The 14562-nt window shown below is 39.9% G+C and overlaps 1 protein-coding gene across 14 annotated transcripts in view; it reads left to right on the top strand.

The window, feature by feature from the left end:
* The window catches only part of EYA1 (EYA transcriptional coactivator and phosphatase 1), a 178819-nt gene that overhangs the window by 23563 nt on the left and 140694 nt on the right, over window positions 1–14562 (top strand). The gene's annotated exons all lie outside the window — the stretch shown is intronic.

The raw sequence follows: 14562 nt of genomic DNA, 5'->3' as shown, positions 1-14562 counted from the left end.
TAAGAAGTCTTATGAACAGTGGCAAAATTTGTGTTTTTAAAAAAAAGTCTTTAGCAGCATTGCTGTTTCTTGTAAATGCCTGTTTATAAAGTTGCAATAGTAAAAAAAAATTGCAAACTATCAGACATGGTTAATAATGTTTTAAAACAATATTTCATGCATGGTCAAATGATTAGTGTGTGTGTTACAGATTTGTTAGTTTAGTTTGTGATATCATTCTTGGCACTCAGTGGACATTGAAATGCTACATATATATTTTTATTCTGGATTGTTTTAACAGAAACAGTGCACACTGAAATTGCCTTACTTTTACCAGTGGTAAAATAATTCCAAAAACTACTATTTAGTAAATTTGATTAGATTTATTTCCTGCATTTTTTCCCATTTGTTTTCTACATTTGACAGTACTCTGCATCATCTCTTTCTGTTGCACTTGTATATCCAGTTTCCCTGATACTTGTGTTAGTTTTTCACGTAGCAACAGAGTAGAAAGAACTAAGCCACCTAATAATAAGCCTGTTGTGTTGGGTGTTTTTGTTACACTTCTCCTCTAGTGTCATTTTTACTGTCTGAAGCAATATGGCTTTGATTATTTTCCAATGTTCATTTGTTCCAGTCTGTCTCTATGTGTATGTTTGGGTATTTATTCATCGCTGCTACAGCAATATGTGAAAAGGACCAATTCACTCCTCAAGAAAGGAGTGGCCATGGTTACTGACTGGTGCTAAACAGGGATGGTTGGTCCTCTTTGCAGTTGCAGTCCCAGAGCTTTCAGCACCACCCAAGCCCAGTCCTTGTTCTGTTCAGGATGAGGCTTTCGTCTGTGCACGAAAAGCCTTTCCCTGAAGCCGTCGGGTTTTTCTGCGGCTCCAATTGCAATACTGCCTCTCTGTGTGCTCGGCATATCCCAGGCTTCATGTGCTGCAGTGGGTTTGGTTCGGGTGATTGTATGCTGGAGCTGTATGTAATGACAAATGTAACTGTCGCTTAACATAACAGGAGTATTAAGGGAAATATTTGTTCATGGTTTGGCACTACTAGCACTCCTGTTGGGGTTATTCATTCCATTCCTTCTTTTCACCACTTAGTCCAGAGAGCCTGTAAAACACTTCATCTGCTCAGAATTTCCTTTCACATTACCCAAGTGGGTGGTAGTTGTGGATGCTATCGGGATTATCAAAATCAAAACCAGTAACTGCTGAATAGACTTGCTGCATCAACAAGCACTTAGGCTTCTCTAACTGTGAGAGCCCCAAGGTATATGACACAGGGCAGAAGCAGTATTGTGGGCTGTGACTCTTTTGATTGCCGTGTCATTGGATAGGTTTAAAATTGGGATATTAAACTGGTGAATCAAATCCTGCAATTAGGCCCCTCTTTAATTCATTCATAATTGGACAGGCTGCTGTGTTTGCAATAGTCAGTTGACCAACACAGAGGTTTCTTAAAAGCAGCAGTCAGAAGGCAAAATAGTCTCTGTGAAAATAAAGATTTCAGGAGCACTATTTTTGTTTATTCTGCTATGTATGTATGCATCCAAGAAAGAAAGAAAGAGAGGGTGAGGGACAGATTAACACTGTAATTACAAGACAGAAACCAGAAGACATTTAGGATTTTAGATCCCAAACACATGTATCTACTCATAAAACCTGGTGGTAGTCCATAGGAAAAGAGGAAAACTTTTCTACAAGCACTGATTGAAACACACTTTAATTTTGGAACTGGCCCATAAAAACTATGCTGTGGAAGCAATTTCAGGTACAGAAAGGTAAGGGAAGAGCTTTATTCAGCAACTGAAAATTTAAGGTGTATAATGTTTTAGGAAAATAGAGCTAGATGGACAACAGAGGCAGCACCAGGAGTAGAAGAAAGGAAAATGAAAGAAGTTTATCAGACAACACTGAGAAAATAGAGGAGTATGTACTTTGCCATTTTTTGGCCAAGATTTCTCTGTTGAGAAAGAGGATAATGTTTACATGGTAATGCAGCCTGTCAGCGTTAATGTGCACGAGAGGATAACATAGTAAGCCCAGTAGGCTAACTTCTGCTCTCTATTACATTCATACAGCTGAGAGGGCATTTTAGCATCTAAGCAAACTTACGTCACTTGGAGAAATGATCCTAATGGTACTGTCGTGTTTGGTTCACTTTGTGTAGGAATGGACTTGCAAACTTGTGCTTACAAACTTGAACGCTACATCTGCTCCTGTCTTTCTTTTACTAGGTGCCTAAGAAAGAAGCATAACACAAAACTGAGGCTGGCTAGACAGGAGGATATCAGTCTATTATTCTGCCAGAAAAAAACATTGTTGTTTAGTTTCTTTCTTTCCAAGTCCAAAAAAGGCTTTGAAACTTGTTTGTTAATGATATATGCAGCTATTAAAGATGTTCCACTCATGTTTTATCAAGCTAAAACAAGAGTTCTTGAATCTTTGTAAGCAGTGGGTTGTTTTCAGTTTGCATCTCTGTATTAAGAAATTGGTTGTTGATTTCAGCCCAGTTTGTCAGTGACACAGAGATCTCAGTGATAAACTGGGAGGTCCTGTTGACTCTCTTGAGGGACAAGAGGCCTTGTAGAGGGATCTAAATAGACTGGAGTATTGGGCAATGAAAATTAACATTGGGATGAAATTTAACAAGTCCAAATGCTGGATCCTGCACCTGGGATGGAGTAATGCCCAGCACAGGTATAAATTGGGAGAGGAGTACCTAGAGAGCAGCCCTACAGAAAGGGGTCTGGGAGTGCTGGTCAACAGTGGCTCAACAGGAGTCAGCAGTGTGAGCCCTGGCAGCCAAGAGGACAAAGCGCATCCTGGGGGGCATCAAACACAGCCTCACCAGCCGGTCGGAAGAGGTGATTATCCCTGTTGTGTTCAGCATTGGTGCGGCCTCACCTTGAGTACTGTGTGAAGTTCTGGGCCCCACAATTTAAGAAGGATGTGAAGGTCCTTGAATGTGTCCAGAGGAGGGCAATAAAACTCGTGAGAGAGCTGGAAGGAATGTCCTGTGAGGAACGTCTGAGGACTTTGGGCTTGTCTCATTTGGAGAAAAGGAGTCTGAGAGGTGACCTCATTGCTCTCTACAGCTTCCTGAGGAAGGGATGTGGAGAGGGAGGTGCTGAGCTCTTCTTCCTGGATCCAGTGATAGGACAATGGGAATGGTTCAAAGCTGCACCACTGAAGGTTCAGACTGGACATTAGGGAACATTTCTTTACCAACATGGTGGTCAAACTCGGAAACAGGCTTTCTAGAGAGAGGTGGTCATGTCAGTGTTTAAGAGCCATTCGGACAATGCCCTTAATAACATGCCTTAACTTTTGGTCAGCCCTTAAGTGGGCAGGCAGTTGGATGAGACGATCATTGTAGGTCCCTTGCAACTGAAATATTCTGTGCTATTCTAAGTTCCTACAACGGGGCTGCCTCAATGACTGGGCTGTTTCAACTCCAAGACTGTCAATATGCCATGCTGCACACCTCATTGATCTTTCTGTGGTTGTACCTCTTAGCTGACTGACTCTGGAGCAAACCACCAGCAGCAAACTAGTATTATTTAGCTTGTGACCAAAATCTGCAAGTCTGATACACAGCAAACATGTTCACACTTTGAAGCGCCATGTGTAGGGTTGCATCTCATGCCTGATTTGGTATATCCTGCTCCAGTCTCCATTTGAGTTTGTAAATCCTGTTCTTGACCATTCTGCCAGTCATTTGCAATGAGTCCCACTGCTCACGCATGCCTCACAAGAAAAAAACACATCTCGTTTTAAATATTTTTGAGATGAAAATGTCAGTTTAGATGTTATAGAAATCGTGATTGTAAGGAAACTGAGAACGGGTAACAGTACACCTTATACCAAACTGATTTTTAAAAATTAATTTAATTTTTTTTTAAAATGTAAATTTTAAAAAATAATGTAAAATCATAATGGTAGGCTAAATCTCTACCAGTCCCAAACTTGGCATTGACATGAATGTGTTGCCCTAGAAACCCTCTAGAAGCTCTAGAAACATGACGAACACTGATAGTCAGAAGATTCTGGCTTGATATGCTTGAGGTAGGCATACGCCTGTGTTAGAGGTACCCCGATGGCAACTTTTAAAAAAACCTCCAAAAGGGAATTGTAAAAGTAAGCAACTATTTTATTTAATTTGATATGCCTGTTGATTTTTAAAAATTAATTTAAAAAAAATCATTTGCAAGATTCAGCACAAGGAAGTTTTCACAAGTAAATATTATAATGTTTTCAGCAATTACTATACCCTATGGGAATACTTTGGAGGGTATTTCTTCCCCATCAGTCTCTCTTCAGAAGCAATCTCAGGTTATTATATAGAATAAAATACTTTTCATTCCTACCCCATCCAGGTTCATAGTGGGAAATTCTCATTGCAAATTTGTACTCCAGGAAGGATTTTCAACATCGAGTGTTTCTGATGATCGACTTTGCCCATCTGGAAAACAGAGCAAAGACTCGGAGGCCCTCAGCAGTCAGGTTAGATCCAAACACTGTGCACCCAGTGAGCCAAGAAAGGAGGTGCTCCTAGTCTGCTTCAGCAGTTAATCTTCTCCGATTCCCCCTACAGCCCCCAAACCTCAGTTTTCGGTCAGTGCTCTGGGCTGCCTAACTGCATACTTCCAACTTCTTGCTCCTCCCTGCTGCTTGCCGGACCCCTCTCCTGCTTACCCCATGCTGTGTATCAGACAGTGGTGCATGCACCGAAAATTCACTTTATTCTTCTGCTAATGGAAAGACATAGAGTGAGGAGTTGGTTTCAGCAATAAAAGGAGGGAAAAAGAAAAAAAACACCTCCCAAAAAACCAAACCAAACAACCAAACCTCAAACCCAAAACAACAAAATCAAACCAAAAAAACCCCCCAAAAAACATCCAGCACCTGGCTGCAGCAAAATAATGAATTTTGCAGCAAACATGCGAGATTCTGTGGAATCTTGGAAAAACGCCAGACTCCATGACCACAGAAATGCTGAGTCCATGGGGCCCAGAGAGAGATGACTGGGGCAGTTCACATCTCTCCGTCTTTGTTTCAAGCTCTTTGCAGTCTTACTGAGGCATCAGATTTCACTTTCTTTGCATTTTCAAGGTTATCTTTCCTACCAGAAGGGCTAGAAAGTTCATTTTGTTTCGAGGTGAGCTGAGATTTGGCAGTGTGGCTCACCAGCCAGGGAGCAGTTTCAGAAGCCACCGCTGTGGTGGTAGCATGGTTGTGCCTGTGGGCATGGCCGGTGACAGCCTAACAACCTCTTGGTTTGAGCAACGTCATCGTGTCGTGCCACCACATTATCTGTCACATGAGGGGACAAAGTCTACTAGGAAAATAGGTGAAAATACACATATTTTACCTTCAGTTGAAAACTCATAGCATCGTCACCTGTGAAAATCATATATATTGGTGCTACCTTATTTTGTCTCAAAGGCTGGCACAGCACTATACTCTCTTTTGCATTCCCTTGGTGTTCTGAAGAAATGTGTAACATGCTTCCTTTTTGGAAAGCTTTGCAATAACCGACGAGCATCGCGCAATTGCAATCTGTAACTGAGCCTATAAAATGTAATTGCCCACACCCTTCCCACACCCCTTCCCCTCTCTATTTGCAATTGGTAGGATATTGGAAACATAAGCCACAAAACCCACTTATAACACTTGGTAAGTGTCAAAAATAATGAACATCCGGAACTAGCTGATATATTTTAATTCCTCAAATTGAAATGAGCTGATGCAAGGCAATGTATGGTAACTGCTCAATCAGTAACTATTAGCAGAATTTTTTCTTTAAAAATATTTTAGTGAAAATACTACTGAAAATTGTAAGCTGTTTGTGAACAGTTGGAAGAACATACCTAACACACTACGAACTATTCATTTGGCTGCATTTGCAATAACACCATGGAGGAATCCTTGTTACTTAAAATGTACTTTTCAGTGTACTAATTGGTGGCAGAAACCCTGCAGTGCCGAGGCAACAATGCTTGTAGCACTGACAGAAGTACTTCTACCCACAGCTCAGAGTATTGTATGTATTCATAAATCTTTGCAGAACCAGAGCCTAAATGCAGCATTCATCGTAGCTCATATTTTTAATGAGCATTTGTAATTTTCCTCCAATTATACCAGAAACTAATCCCACCACCAGCGTAACTCTTAGTGTGTTTTCTGCACACACATCAGCACGGACATTATGGTCCCAGCCTTAGCAGAAGGACAGAGACTTTGCAGGGATTTGATGGGGCTCTGTCAACAGATACCACCACTGATTTTAGCTGCAAACCCTCTTTTCCTCAGAGAGATCGATCTTTGTCTTTATTATGGTGTGAGATGTTTGTAGATAGCCTTATAAAAATGGGCATATATGTAGATATAAAAAAACCCCAAACACAATTAATCTGATTCTTTCCAGCTGCTACATACGCGTGCTGTATACACACTGTTCTGCATGAAGTCTCTTCTTGAAAGTCTTGATGAAGTTGTAGCTTAGCCTTTAACAGCAAAAAGCAAACTGCCAATGAAGTTTATTTTCTTTTTTACTAGGTTTTCTGGACCATTGTTCTGCTCAAGGAGCCATGTTTGTTAGTTTTGGCTCTCTGACTTTTCTTCCTTAAGGATAAACTCTCCTTAGGCAGTTGTACAACTATGCACTAAAATACTGCATAGCAGTTTATTCACAGCCCAAGCTCCAGCAGAATTCAACTGTGTGACTTCCTGGCTTAAGCGGGGGTGCATCCGTAATGTAAATACCTACTTGATTTTGTGGAAAACCAGGAGGTTTTTTGTTTGTTCTTGTAAAAGATTCCTGCTGGACGCTTAACTTTAAAGTTGGCATCCAGCCTTCTCTGCTGTGACTCGGATACTGATCTGATTTTGTGCTTTCATGGACATTTTTATATTTTAAAATTTTTAATTCAACATTAGCGTTGCTTACAAGCTACAGAGCAGAATAAAATCACATTACAAACATTGTAGTATTAGATTTTATCACCATTTATTTCTTCTCATCTGCCCAGGGATTTCTACATGTTCGGTAGAACTAATTTGCAGTCAGACACTGAGGTCTTCTAGAAGGCCAGCAGGCTCCACAAACTAATTTATCCAAATAACCAGTCCCTCATAGGCCAACCATAGAAGGACACCAAAATGGCCTAAGCAGGCAAAGCCCCCTTTTGAAGTCTGGAATGTTTTGACTGACTTGAAACAGGAGGCAGGAATGAAGGGATAATTTTCAGTGACCCATGGGACTTTTTTGCCATTTTCAAATATTAGGTAAAACAAAGAGAAATTGCTTGTTCTAATTTAGAAAGACTTAGCAATCCGGAAGGTAACCAGACTCAGAATTAAGTACTAAGGTATAGAGCTGAAGTTTACTCAATGCATTGCGGGTTTGTATCTGAGTATATAGTATTTACACACCCACACATAGACACACTGCTTTACTTATACATGCACATACCAAAACTGTTTTTTGAATTTCACTTTTATAACAAAACTTCAGTACAGAGTATATCTATGCAATATTAAGTGAGCTACCTGAAACACTATTCTTAAGTACATACTGTTTTTCTTGAAACAGTCATTTTTCATTAGGAGGACATGTTCCTGTTGCTGCTTCAAAAACTGACATACTCAGATGCAAAGGCTTCCATGCCATACCTGTCTTCTCACACCCCCTGTCCTGCTACCATTCGAGTAAATGCAGAAATTAATATAATTTTTAAGTGAGTCTTCTAGTCTAAAGTAGTCTTGCATGCACAAAGGGGAAGTATTTTGATGCATACATAAAACCACTATTTTCTATGAACACTTTTAGGGAGAGAGAGAGAATGCGAATATTTAGGAAGAAAATTCAGCTACTTGCTGTTCAGCTGCTTGAATGTGTATCTTAAAGACAGTGTGGAGCAATCTCACATATTTCAGGAACTTCTTCAGAGACACGCTCTTGTCAATTTTTATCTCAACTTTACCGAGCAGGTTTATGTGATAGGCCCAGCCCTGTATTTAACAACACTAATGACACAGACCAACTCCAGCCCTCAGCTTCATCCCCATGACATTGACTCACAGGCAAGATGGAGCTTCCGAGCAGGAAGAGTGTTGTCTGTAAGGAGGAATCACTAAACCAGTAGTGAAGCTTCTCTACCCATGCTTAATAGAAGTATGTTGCCTTAAAACGGTATTTTTGCAAGGACATTGGTCACCAGTTCGCCCTTTTCCTTCTGACATCTTTAGTGGTTCTTGGGAGCTGGATGGGTATAACACTCCCAGTTAAGGGCGAGGGTAAATGTCGTCTCCTGCGCACTCACAGCGAGATTACAGGCTTAGGGTTCTGCCGAGCATTGCTGTGGGTCTCACGTGCGTGTCCTCATAACTTTATGGACAGCAATTTTAAGCTGGCAGTTTAAAGTTGACTATTAAAGATCTTGGGTACTTGGTTGGGCTGTAGCTATTGCTGGTATTGTTCCTGTGTACATAGCAAATTCCTCATTTTAGTTTGTTATTTTACATGGGATATTGACATATAAGTTCCTCCTGATTTCAGATTTCTCTGAAATATTTGTGCTTAGTATTATCCTACAGTAACAGACAAATATGACATAATGACAGAGAAATCCTGTTTAAGTGCAGTTTTCAATCTTATATATACTGACCTCATATTAGTGGATTTCAGAAACATGATGTTTAAATTAATGTTGTTTTGGTGTGAGTGTATATATGTGTGTCTGTGTGCATGGAATGTTTTAGATTAAATTAGGTTATGTTCCATCTTTACTTGAGGAATATAATTTTGTTAGTAGTTGATAATGTTAATGCCATGATTTTCTCATATTATGTTTACATATATGGCTACGGTATAAATCAAATTATATTTGCTGGGGGTAAGATTAGTCAGTCAAGGACCTGTTTACAGCAGGAGAAATTAAAATTCAGAGTTTGCAGGAAAGAGATGCTCCTCTATTTCTGTCTGCCGTGCTTTAGCTATGTTGTCTAGACTGTCCTGGAAGCCGTAGACTCACTGGTCTCCCAGTGTGAACACAGCACAGCAGCAGAGCCTGGCAGTGAGTGTGGAGGCTTCATAGAGATTTCTCATAAATCACGTAGAATTTGTCATTCTGATAATTTTGGCATTCAAAGCCTTATATTCTGCCACCAGCATTCACATAGGGTGGACTTTCCGTTGCAACGATGCACCTATACAACTGCGCAGTAGAGCATATGGGAGAAAATTTCTTCCCAGCTCCTGTGGTGATCAGCTTATACCCTGAAGCACAGGAATAATTATCCTGATTATAATTTACAGAGCTATAAATGTTGTTAATGGTCATGAGTCAATGAATGAAATTGCTTGAAGATTAAAAAAATGCTTATTTTTTTCTCAATCTGTTTTAAAAGGAGTAAGTGGGAGAGTAGGACATTTCAGGCACACTTTCACACTGTCCTTATGCAGTATAATATTTTAAAGATATAAATGAAATGTTACGTTTGGGTAAAATGAATGGGGATTAAAAAAAAAATAGAGAGCTTTTAGAGTAAGCACTACTTGGGTGCTTGTAGATTCAGGCATTTGCTCTTGCTGAATGTGTATTTAGTACTGTAGATATTTTTAGGAAAGTAAGCATGATCTATTATTTATTTTATTTTTATTCTTAATAATTGGACATATTTTTCATGTTCGACCACCCTTTTAGGCCTGTAAATAATTTAAAAGATCTAAAAGTATCTCTGTATTCAGAATCAACTAGTTAAATGCGTATATGCCTTGCTTTCACCTTCAGTTATTTGTACATGAAAAAAGAATCTAAATTTAGAGATGGCCCATTTCACTTCTATTTTTCTACTCTAGTTCGAAGCATCAGACTTTTTGGGAACAAGGTATATTTAGTGATAGGCTGATAGGTACACCAGATTTATGTCATTTACAACAGTATTTTGGAAAGGGAGAAGGTGTAAGATCTATGTTTTATTTTTCTCTGGTTTTAGTAAGGCATTGTAAAAGCAAAGTGGCACATCAAACAGGTTTATATAGTGCAGACACTGCATAAATCCTGTGCTCAGTCCCTGGAAGTGCTGTGTACTGCCATTATGCTTTCTATAAACAGAAGACAAGCACACTGCCAAGTCCTTGCAGCACTGCACACCAGCTCTTTCTGTTCTTAGCTTGTCTTGTTTATTGTTGCTCAAAGACTGCCCTATTTGCCAGTATTCCATCCGCTTTTGATCATCGGGTGCAAAGAGTGTCTTGTACTTCTTGGTAGCTGGACTCTCCATCTCAATTTCATCTCTGTTTGCAATTTTAAGTAAAATAATTGCCTCTGATGAGTCTAATTAATTTGACAGTATTTTGATCTGACTAAAGAGAGTAAAAGACAATAGCTACTCAGAAGCAAACACTTCTGGGGCTGGACAGGAAAACAGGAGCCTTGTTTTACAGCTTGAAGAACACTCAGATTTGGACTGGCAGAGAAGAGAAAGAGGTATGTAAGTGCCGCTGCATTGGGTTAGACAACATAACTTAGCTTCACACCACCAAGGTGTCTCTTCCAAGCTGAAGAGCTTCGTTTTTTCCTGAGGCTGGCGAGCTTTGTGTGAGAAATTCAAGATGTGAGCACTCTGGTTTTGTGACGTTTTCTGTTTTACTCTGTCTTTCCTTCCTAATAATTTTTAATACTATATCTACCCTTTTGACTGCCATTGGCCAGTGAGCTGTTGTTTTCAGAAAATTATTGGCAACAAACCCAAGATCTCTTTCCTGGGAACAGTAATTAATTCAGCACTTATCCTTGCTCATCCTCAGTTTGACTTGTCTTTTACTTCGCATTTGTTGACATAGAATTTCACTGGCTCTTGTAGCATGCAGTCACCATGATGGCACCTCTCTGTAGGCAGCTTTGCCTTGAGCTGTCCAGTATAGTTTAGCGAATTTATAACCTTGCTGTTTGCCATCTTTTCCAGGGTATTTGTGTTTAATTGAGCAGGTTGTTTTGGAATTCCGCTAGTAACATTGTGAAAACTGTCCACTTATTCTGTTACATCCTTTAAATAGTAATTAATGACAGACCTTTTATTTTACCTTGTGACAAATTATTTAAGAGCTTTTCGCTTGCGAGAGCTTTTCAGACATCTAAATATACTACGTTAACCAAATCATCCTTATCCAAATAATCATTAACTCCTTGCAGAAACGCTAGTAATCTTGAAGTTATGACTTCTCTTTACAAAGCCATACTTTCTCTTCCCCATTACATCATATTCCCATGTGCCTACCAATTCTCTTGTTTATTATAGCAGCTGATTTGATCATGCTTCCATTGTTTTAGAGGTCTTGGGTGAACTCTTGGGTCTGAGTGTTTTGTGCCTCTTCATTTTGTTAATCTGCCCCAATGCTTCCTCTGCTAATACTTTAGAGCTTTCAAGGTGTTTTCTTCTTGCATAGTGCCTATCATGCAAATAATTCGTTTATTAATAACTTTACTACAATGGTCTGATCCTGACTGAGCATTCCTGTATTACCACAGGCAAATGTTGGCTTTTCACGTGTTTTCCATGAAGTTTTTACATTGATCTGAGCCAATAGCAATTTTTTTTTTCCCTGCGTTCCCCGGGGTTTACATTTGAATCTACAGAACTTAAGCCCTTTTCCAGTTTCAAGTATTTAGCTGTAATGTATGGCACTTAGCCTGTGTAATGTCTCTCGACCCTCAATGTCTGCTCCAGCTAAGCCTGAGTCTTCTGTGGCTCTGCACAGGTCACCTAGTACTGTACAGGTGTCTAGGGCATCTAAAATAGCACCAGAGGCCTTGTCTGGGCATCAGAATTGCTCCCAGTGTTTTTTTTTATTTTATTAATCTTCTATCTACCTGTCTAGTAATTTTGTCTTTTTCTACTTGTGTTGTCTTTTCAGAGTATAGACTGAATGTACTGTTGCAGATCATTCACCTCCTACAAATGTTCGCTATTTTGTATAAATAGTTTAGTGAGATCCATTAATCACGTGTATTGTGTATAAAAATACAAACCCAGAAAATGTGGGGAATTAATTGCATCTTGGCTTCCAGATCATACAGCTATAATGCACGGGCTTCGTAACTTCCAGGAAGTTATGTATTTTAAGCGTACCTACCATGCCAATTGTCAGTAGCGTGAGTATGTCTGCCGGTATGACTGAATGCATGCTTGCACATTTGCAACCTCTTCTTATTTCTTCGGAAATGAAAAAATATAATACAGACTGTTTCAATGATTTTAAAAGCAGTATACAGGGTGTTTCAAAAAGGTGGACCAAATATGAAATCTCTATATCTCTGCAATCATGAACGAAACTCTTACCACTTGAAAGGGTGGGGCACAGAGTTTCGAATTATTACAGCTAGATAACTCATTAAACTGTTTGTAAATTTTTGTGTAATTGTAACATGTTGCCATCATGAAATATACTGCTTTGAAATCGGGTCCATCTTTTTTAAATGCCCTGTAGTTGGTTACAGACTTTTCCTGGTTTGTATGCTATGGGAGTCTCCAAAGCCCTCCTAATGTATTACTCTAATTCTTTTTTGTTGTTTAATCGTTTGTTTCAGAAAGTCGTTTCCCACATGGTCTTACAAAAAATTTAAATAGAAGCCTAGAAACCTCTTTAGTTTGTCTAATATGCTCTTGAAGGATTTTGCTGATTTGGTGCCTGTAGGTGGGCACCTGTAGCCTTGCTCATGTCCGAGGTCGAGGGGATGGTGGTGTCTCCTGCCCAGGCAGACACCGTGCTACTGTCTTCTCCCTGCTAGTACTGCTGGGTGCAGCCATCTCTTCCAAGTGAAAAATGCCCCTCTACTCCACTCTGTTGAGACCTCACCTGGAGTCCTGCGTCCAGCTCTGGATCTCTCAGCAGAGGAAAGACATGGACCTGTTGAAGAGGGGCCAGAGGAAGGACACCAAGATGATCAGAGGGCTGGAACACCTCTCCTGTGAGGCCAGGCTGAGAGAGTTGGGATTGTTCAGCCTGGAGAAGAGAAGGCTCCAGAGGCACCTTTTTGCAGCCTTTCAGTACTTAAAAGGGACCTATAAGAAAGATGAGGACAGACTTTTTAGAAGGGCCTGTTATGACAGGACAAGGGGTAGTGGTTTTAAACTGGATGAGGGGAGATTCAGGTTAGACATGAGGAATAAAGTTTTTATAATCAGAGTGGTAAAATACAGGAACAAGTTGCCCAGAGAGGTGGTGGATGCCCCATCCCTGGAGACATTCAAGGCCAGGCTGGACGGGGCTCTGAGCAACCTGATCTAGTTGAAAATGTCCCTGCCCATTGCAGGGGGGTTGGACTAGATGACCTTTGAAAGTCCCTTCCAACCCAAACTATTCTACTATTCTATGATGAACTGAGACACATTGGCAATGTGACTTCTCTTTCTGTCAAAGCTGAAACAACAGCAGGATATTTCAACATTCCCAAAGTATTTTTAAAGACCCGGGATGAATAGTTTTTTAATTTTATCCTTCTACCTGTTTTGTTGAAGGTCAAGTCTCCCAACTACATCAGGGAGAATTAGGTCACAAAACTCTGGTATGTAGACAGCATTTTTGAGACCATTTCCATACAGCATAAATAACCACACAAATAAAGCTGCAGAACAAGCAAAGTATATGCTTTATTATTATTCGAGGGAACAGATCCTCTTTATGAATCTCCTTTATCTGTGTGAGACTTTCCAGATTTTGTTGTTGTTGTTTTTTCTCAGAAGTGTTCCACATGAGCCTAGAGTGCCTGTGACAATGTGTAAAGCATTTTTATTATGTGCCAATGGCTGAGAACAGAACTTACTATCCTGCAGTAACTTTTACAGTGGGAGGTTTTATAATCAGTGAAAATGTGACTACAGCACTAGGGTGAGATCTGAGTAAAGCTTTTTGTTGTTGTTAGAAAGAGTTGTTTGAACATTTAAACTGAAAAGATCATCACCAAAAAGAGCTCCCTTCTCCAGCTGAGAACTGAGGTGACAAAATTTTGTGTTTCACATGGTTTGCAACACATCTGATGGATGAGCTGAATAGCAGAGCTCATTACTTTGAGTAGCAGAAGTGTTGATATAGCTGTGATGAACTAAAGAGGTATTTGTGGTAAGATTTGCATGAAAAAAAAGTGTCTTTTTATACGATCAAAATGATGGAATAAGAGGTTGCAAAAATCAATTTTAGGTGCAAAAACATTTGCAGCTTTTCTCACTGAATGTGTTCAGTTAACAAAAGAGAATAGCTTTGAAACTGAAACTCTTGGTGAATTTGTGTTGAATTTGAGTTAAGAGTTTTGACAAAAAAAACCCAGAAACTGGGGATGCTGGCATCAGTTGCAAGTTGGGAAGGTGTGATTCCAGCCCCTCTTCATTCTTTCTGCTGGTGATGGTGCTTTGGGACACATGGTCATGACTGGTAGCTTGTGTCAGAGCAGAGAGGTGAATGAACACCTCGCCCTTGAGAGCGAGTGTCCTCCCCACTTGATTGCAGATATTCTGAGGGAGAAGTCTGAGAGCAATCTGTTACAGAAAAACAAGAGAGAAGATGAAGTTT

This window comes from Caloenas nicobarica, chromosome 2, assembly GCF_036013445.1.
Source record: "Caloenas nicobarica isolate bCalNic1 chromosome 2, bCalNic1.hap1, whole genome shotgun sequence".
Taxonomy (NCBI): domain Eukaryota; kingdom Metazoa; phylum Chordata; class Aves; order Columbiformes; family Columbidae; genus Caloenas; species Caloenas nicobarica.
The sequence above is the reverse complement of the archived record's forward strand: the minus strand, read 5'-3'. Positions and strand labels throughout refer to the sequence as shown.